The sequence below is a fragment of the Dendronephthya gigantea genome, unplaced genomic scaffold (genome assembly GCF_004324835.1).
Source record: "Dendronephthya gigantea isolate DGI-Jeju-01 unplaced genomic scaffold, DenGig_1.0 000301F, whole genome shotgun sequence".
In the NCBI taxonomy this organism is placed as follows: Eukaryota; Metazoa; Cnidaria; class Anthozoa; order Malacalcyonacea; family Nephtheidae; genus Dendronephthya; species Dendronephthya gigantea.
The window spans coordinates 27260-34808 of record NW_021163311.1 but is presented as its reverse complement, the minus strand read 5'-3'; the positions used below and the strand labels follow the sequence as shown (position 1 = coordinate 34808).

General features: G+C 36.7%; 2 long non-coding RNA genes across 2 annotated transcripts; both read left to right on the top strand.

Moving 5' to 3' along the window:
• The first annotated feature begins 367 nt into the window (after positions 1–367).
• LOC114541670 lies at positions 368–6889 on the top strand. The gene is made up of 3 exons (XR_003689324.1): positions 368–593; positions 2193–2238; positions 6784–6889. It is a non-coding gene; the product is annotated as an uncharacterized LOC114541670 (long non-coding RNA).
• LOC114541671 lies at positions 4881–5393 on the top strand. The gene is made up of 3 exons (XR_003689325.1): positions 4881–5079; positions 5178–5283; positions 5382–5393. It is a non-coding gene; the product is annotated as an uncharacterized LOC114541671 (long non-coding RNA).
• Positions 6890–7549: the final 660 nt, after the last annotated feature.

Below are 7549 nucleotides of genomic sequence, written 5' to 3'. Positions count from 1 at the left end.
TTTTTTTAAACATCCTGTATAAGTGCGGTCATTATATCGATGAAAAGCCATTTCAAGCTAGAAGATTAAATTTTAGCAAATCAAAGATGTTTGGAGTTGTTAAGATCATTGTTATATTCCTAGTCTTTGCAGGTACTGGAATACATATTGTGATATATATCTTTGTTCATAGAATTCTCAAGTATCACTTCGTTATTTTCATCGTATTTTTCTGGATTTATTTTTCTAGATAATGCGGTTGAATGTTTTAAACTTGGTCAGCTTTGCAGCTCAAATGGTAGAAATTCAATCCGTGAATGTGACAGTCAGGGTTGTGGTGATTTCAGAACACCAAGGTAAGACCAGATGTAACCTTGTAGCAACACAGCGAATCGATAATATTCTTATAATCTTACAAAACAATTAAATTAACGTGAATTTATCATTATACAGAGGCTCTCGTACACACAATGGTGTCGACATAATTTGCAAACCAGGGATTTCTGTCATGACACCATTTGCTGCGAAGATTTGACGAAAATCACGTTCTTATTCAAACAACAACAAACCATATAACAATGGATTGTATATTCAAGGAAGCGGAGAAGCCGAAGGTATCATCTCTCTCACATTAATAACCAAATTCATATTAGGCACGGGAAATTCATCTTAGACAGGAAAGTTGATTGTAAAAACCCGTCTTAATATGACTTGGAATGGATATGAAATTTACACGTGTGATGGGTCGGGTAATGCTAAAAAGGGTGTTGTGATTATTACGATAATAATTTTGTTTATTTTCTCAGTTAAGCGCGCCTCACACGAGAGCTGGTAGCTGAGGTAAAGACCTCGCGAGGCTGTTAGCTCAGCAAGTTACTCTCGTGTGCGGATAGTTTTTCGTGAGGAATTCGCCTCGAGAGGCAAGTTTCTATCGTGTGCGGATAGTTTTCAGCTGATAGCTCTCTTGTGCGGCGGGCTTTACCCTTGTTCCGTCTTTGACCGTGTTGATATTTCAGAAACTCGTCTGATTTATTCGTCTAAATGCGAATTTAAGACGAGTTTCTCGTCCAGAAGGGATTCCCGTTCAAATTAACCGTTTGTTTAGACGGGAAAGTTAGGCGGAAAAATTCTGACGAGAAACCCGTCTGTAGCCTGATTCACATCAGACGAGTTTCCCGTCTAAGATGAGTTTCCAAGAGGAGTTTCCCCTGTGAAACGAGTTTCCTGTTTTTCTTGACCTTGTAAGACGAGTTTCCCGCCTCTAATATGAATTCGGCTAAAGTAAATTTTAAACTATAATGTATTTCTCGAAACAAAATCAGTTTTCCACGGCAATTTAAAAGACAATCTGACTATTTCACTTGTAAACAATTTCTCTCTTTCGCTTTCATTATCTTCAACAATAAAGCCATAAATATTAAAATGAAATATGGAAGGTTCATCGTTGCATGACTTGAGAACAACCTCGTAGACCCGTGTATTGCACTAGAGTAATTAACTTCATTCATTTTTTATAGGTTTTAGTGCAAAGATATTTTATTTCACGCCTTCGAAGTCTTCAGGCTTCGCTGATGAAGGTTCAGTGTTAGGAAAATCGTAGGAAATTCCTTACTCAGGAATAACACAGCATTTGCATTTACAACTTTATAAGAATGGTTTAATCGTAATTCCAAAAGACTATTTGTAATAATAGTTGTTGTATTGGTAAAATGGACCATGGTTTTGTAGTTATTTCTACCGTATTTGGTTTTATTTGCACGAAAATGTCATTGTATTTTGCAAAAGTCAATTTAATTGTATATAAACTACCATTAGTAATCAATTTGATGATTGTACTTCCTTCACCCCCCGGTTAGATCTAAATGGTAATTTCATGTCGTGCTTTCAAGTAAAGATAAAAATACAATAAAAATAAAAGAAAGTGTAGGCACAGAATACCTATCAGAAGAACAACTCCATAGTTTTTTGCATAAGTGGTTCCGTCACTCAGCAAGTACTGTAAATGGAAGTAATTACCTCCCTGCCAAAAGCCCCATTTCCAATATAAGCAGGGGGGGTGATTGCTTCAATTAACGGTACTTGCTGAGTGATGAATCGTGGGAAGGACTACCCCCCTGCCAACAGCCTCATTTTTAATACTTGCAGGGGGGTGATTCATACAGGTCCAATAAAGAGGGAGAGTGTTAAAATTGAATAATCAAATTTTTTTTCAGATATAAAATGGATATTTCAGGTGGTCTTGGAAGATCTGCTGGAAAGGTATCCATATTCACAATTTTCTTCTCCATATTCGCAGATATTCGCTCCATAATCGTAAATTTTTTCCCTGTGAAAAACTGTACTTTTTGTCGTGAAATTTTTCAGATATGGCGTGTTGGTCTGTTTTGTTATTGTTCTTTAATATATAATTCCAAGATCTGACTCAATTTAAATTAAATCACAAAAATACAAATCAGTATATGTCTGACAATCAACTTAGAATGGTACAATCTATTTCTATAACTTTGTGGAAATCTTATAATTCATTTCAATTGTTCATAATATGTTAGGAGTTTTCAAGTGCTTAATGCCTCACATATTGTTCACACAACAACAGCAGTGTGCCACAATCTTGCTTCAGACATTTCTGGAAGTTCTTCCCAAGAATACCTTTCAAAGTTGAAACCTTCAACTGATGTTAGCATTGCTTGCTCACTCTCCCCTCCCAGGACTACAATGTTGTTTTCAATAACAACTGCAGTACATCCCCTCCTCTTACATCTCATTGATGGCAGCATGTGACTTTGTCCTGTCTTGACATTGTAAATGATAACTGTATCTAGTAATTTGCCATATTTGTCAAAGCCACCAATAACAACAATGTTGTCTCCCCATCTCACAGTTGCCATGAGACTCACCTCATACGGCAGTGGTGACAACTGTCTCAGCTCATTCTTCTTTATATCGTACAGTACGACACTGCTGAGGTTGCCTTTGTAACTGCTAATTGTACTTCCACCAACTATCACCAAATTATCATCAAATATTTCCATGCTGTGACCTTGTCTTGGTTCTGGCATTCTTGTTAAGGTCTTCACAGTATAGGGAGGAACAAGCTGGACTGATCTGATCAAGTCAGATAAACCATTTCCATTATCACCTCCAGAGACTATCAACTGATCATTATACAGCACACTGCTGTGGAATATTAATTTATCAGGTAGTTTAACAGGACAGTCACTCCAGTGTGTTGAGAGATCAGGGTTTGGGTCAATATTCATTCTAATCATATCATCAGCAATGACAGACACACCACACCAACCCCCAGCTATAGTCATATGATTGTTATAAGTAAATGAAGTTGCTCCATAACGATCCTCTGGCATTGATTGTAATGGCGACCATGTTCTTTGGCGCCAGTTAAATATCTCTACAGAGTTAGTTGCTACATCTCCAGCAACAATTATATTTTCCTTATCACCACTTGGTCTATTTCTTACTTTTCTTGTGTTTTCTTCTTTCTTGCCCTCCATCGTGATAAGAACGTCCTTCATTTCATCAAAAGCTTTGACCAAAGCTGTTTTCAATCCTTTGACTTCGTTGTTAACCGCTTCGAGTTTTCCTTCCATATCTGCTTTTATATCTGCTTTTATATCTGCGGTGTTTTTCTCCATATCATTCGCAAAAGTAGCAACGTTTTTCTCTAAATTTGTTATTTTAGTTTCAATATTTACATTATTCTTCGCCATTTTTTCCTCCATATCTGCCAAAGTTTTCGTCATTTCTCCGCACGAGTGACACTTCAACTTTCGGAATTCACAGACTTCACTTTCATGGTGAATAAGATCACGCTTGTTGACAATTAAACCACAGCCTTGGTTTGTACAAACGGCTGGTGTGTATCCACATGTATCTTCATGGCGGTCAAGATGCTGTAATTCCACAACCTCTTGACAACCTCTGTCGATGTAAACGCAACGAATTTTTAACTCGTTTATAAGATCTTTTACAATTCTTTGGGGTTCGCCCAAAGTCTCTACGGTCAGTTCATCAGCACACGTTGGACATGTTTGAGAATTTTCCAGATGTTTCGTAATACAACAACGGCAAAAACAATGTTGGTTTGTCGGACACAGGACAGGCTCTTTCAAGACGTTGAAGCAAATCTGACAAAGGAAATTTTTACTGACTTTGGTCTCGAAGCGTTCTTCATCGTAGCCTTGTATATATGAAGCCATATTTCACGTCGTTCTTATGTCGGAATAATAAAGCAAGTTCTGTGTTGTTTGTCGCTCTGTAGTATAAACCTCGCTGTATAGACTGAAATACATACAGTGTTCGTTCTTGAAGAAGTCTGTGTTTGTATTTTCTCAAATCGTTACGGCAAAATTATCTGTTTAGAACAGCAGAGAAATATCTCTTCCGTAAGTGTTTAAGGAGTGTTTTGTGGACAGGAATTCGTGATATAAAAAAATTATATTATTATTATTGTCTCCTGACAAAAGCTCAGCATCTTCTATTCAAATGCTGACTTGCAATTGGTTGTGTTTATGTTGGAAGGAATTTCTTATTTCATTATATGGAAATAAGTTCGAAGAAAAAGATACTTTATACCAAGAAATAGTTTGTATTTTCCTAATCGTGTCAGATGATTTTACTCATCAGTGGAAGAGTACTGTCAGTTAATAAGTTAACAAAACTATCTGTCAGTGTCTCTTGTTAACCCATTAGCTTGCAATGCACCCAGATGTGACCTACTTTAGTATTTTACTTTGTCTAAGTCAAGTTGAATATTTTCGCGGTGCAATAATATTCCAATCTAAATGAGTTTTCATCAACACACAAATGTTTCAGGATATCTTGTGGATTGATCTACAGCTGTGGTGAATAAGAAAAACGCAACTTCAAAGTGTTCGTGAAATTCACTTTCGTTTTGATCACAAAAGATCGTATAGCGTATCAAAATATTCATAAATATTAAGTGTTGTGTTTTTTTAAACATCCTGTATAAGTGCGGTCATTATATCGATGAAAAGCCATTTCAAGCTAGAAGATTAAATTTTAGCAGATCAAAGATGTTTGGAGTTGTTAAGATCGTTGTTATATTCCTAGTCTTTGCAGGTACTGGAATACATATTGTGATATATATCTTTGTTCATAGAATTCTCAAGTATCACTTCGTTATTCTTCATCGTATTTTTCTGGATTTATTTTTCTAGATAATGCGGTTGAATGTTTTAAACTTGGTCAGCTTTGCAGCTCAAATGGTAGAAATTTAATCCGTGAATGTGACAGTCAGGGTTGTGGTGATTTCGGAACACCAAGGTAAGACCAGATGTAACCTTGTAGCAACACAACGAATCGATAATATTCTTATAATCTTACAAAAACAAGTAAATTAACGTGAATTTATCATTATACAGAGGCTCTCGTACAGACAATGGTGTCGACATAATTTGCAAACCAGGGAGTTCTGTCATGACACCATTTGCTTCGAAGATCTGACGAAAATCACGTCCTTATTCAAAAAACAACAAACCATATAACAATGGATTGTATATTCAAGGAAGCGAAGAAGATGAGGGTATCATCTCTCTCGCATTAATAACCAAATTCATATTAGGCACGGCAAATTCATCTTAGACAGAAAGTTGATTGTGAAAAACCCGTCTTAATATGAGTTGGAATGGATATAAAATTTACACGTGTGATGGGTCGGGTAATGTTAAAAAGGGTATCGTGATTGTTACGATAAAAATTTGTTTATTTTCTCAAATAAACCCGCCTCACACGAGAGCTGCTAGCTGAGTTAAAGACCTCGCGAGGCTGTTAGCTCAGCAAGTTACTCTCGTGTGCGGATAGTTTTTCGTGAGGAATTCGCCTCGAGAGGCAAGTTTCTATCGTGTGCGGATAGTTTTCAGGCTGAGTTAACTGCCTCGCGAGATCGTTAGCTCAGCTGATAGCTCTCTTGTGCGGCGGGCTTTACCCTTGTTCCGTCCTTGACCGTGTTGATATTTCAGAAACTCGTCTGATTTATCCGTCTAAATGTGAATTTAAGACGAGATTCTCGTCCAGAAGGAATTAACCGTTTGTTTAGACGGGAAAGTTAGGCGGGAAAATTCTGACGAGAAACCCGTCTGTGGCCTGATTCACATCAGACGAGTTTCCCGTCTAAGATGAGTTTCCAAGAGGAGTTTCCCCTGTAAGACGAGTTTCCTGTTTTCCTTGACCTTGTAAGACGAGTTTCCCGCCTCTAATATGAATTCGGCTAAACTAAATTTTAAACTATAATGCATTTCTCGAAACAAAATGAGTAATGAATTTGGTCATTGACTCCCGTCACCCCCCGGGTTAGGTCTAAATGGTAATTTCATGTCGTGCTTTCAAGTAAAGATAAAAATACAATAAAAATAAAAGAAAGTGTAGGCACAGAATACCTATCAGAAGAACAACTCCATAGTTTTTTGCATAAGTGGTTCACGTCACTCAGGAAGTACGGTAAATGGAGGCAATCACCCCCCTCGAACAGTTATTTTTAATATGGGCAGGGGGGTATCTCCATTTACGTACTTTCTAAGTGATAAATCTTGGGAAGTACCCCCTGCCAATAGTGGCATTTTTACTTGCAGGGGGTCATTCATAGAGAGTGTTAAAATTGAATAATCAATTTCTTTTTCAGATATAAAATGGATATTTCAGGTGGTCTTGGAAATCTGCTGGAAAGGTATCATATTCACAATTTTCTTCTCATATTCGCAGATATTCACTCCATAATCGTAAATTTTTTCCCTTGAAAAACCTACTTTTTGTGGTGAAATTTTTCAGATATGGCGTGTTGGTCTGATGGGGTTGAACAGTACAAAAGATAATGTAAATCTTGTACTAAAAGCCTTCAAGGATGCCATGGAAAACGTGAAATTACAAAACAATCTGTGAGCAAACTTGAAACAAGAATTTTATTTTATTTGACAAACCAATTTATATTAGTTAATCATGGTTTTGTTTTAATAAAGAGTAAAACTATCTCTTCAAATCTTGTTAATTGTTAAATTTTAAAATATGACTTGGTCTGTGGCAGTCTGACAGACACAAACATCATTTACAGACAGGCTGATATTTAAAATAGGTAACTGAGCTATTTCTTGAGCCAGAGGCTCAGTTAGGATTCTTGGTCTGGGGGCCCGGGGAAGAAGAACCCAGGTAGAAAGGGGTGAGGTTGGGTGGTTGAAAAACCTAGTTGGGGGGGGTGAAAAAACCTGTGGGAGGGAGGGAGTGAAAAAACCTAGGTGGAGGGGGTGCAGAAAAGCTTATTTCAAATTTTTTATTTTGTGTTTCATTATAAACCTTCCTCAATAAAAAAATCTATTTCAAAGATTTGTTATTGTTCTTTAATATATAATCCTAAGAACTGACACAATTTAAATTCAAACACAAAAATACAAATCAGTATATGTCTGACAATCAACTTAGAATGCTGCAATCTATTTCTATAACTTTGTGAAAATCTTATAGTTCATTTCAATTGTTCATAATATGTTAGGAGTTTTCACTTAATACCTTACATATTGTTCACACAACAACAGCAGTGTGC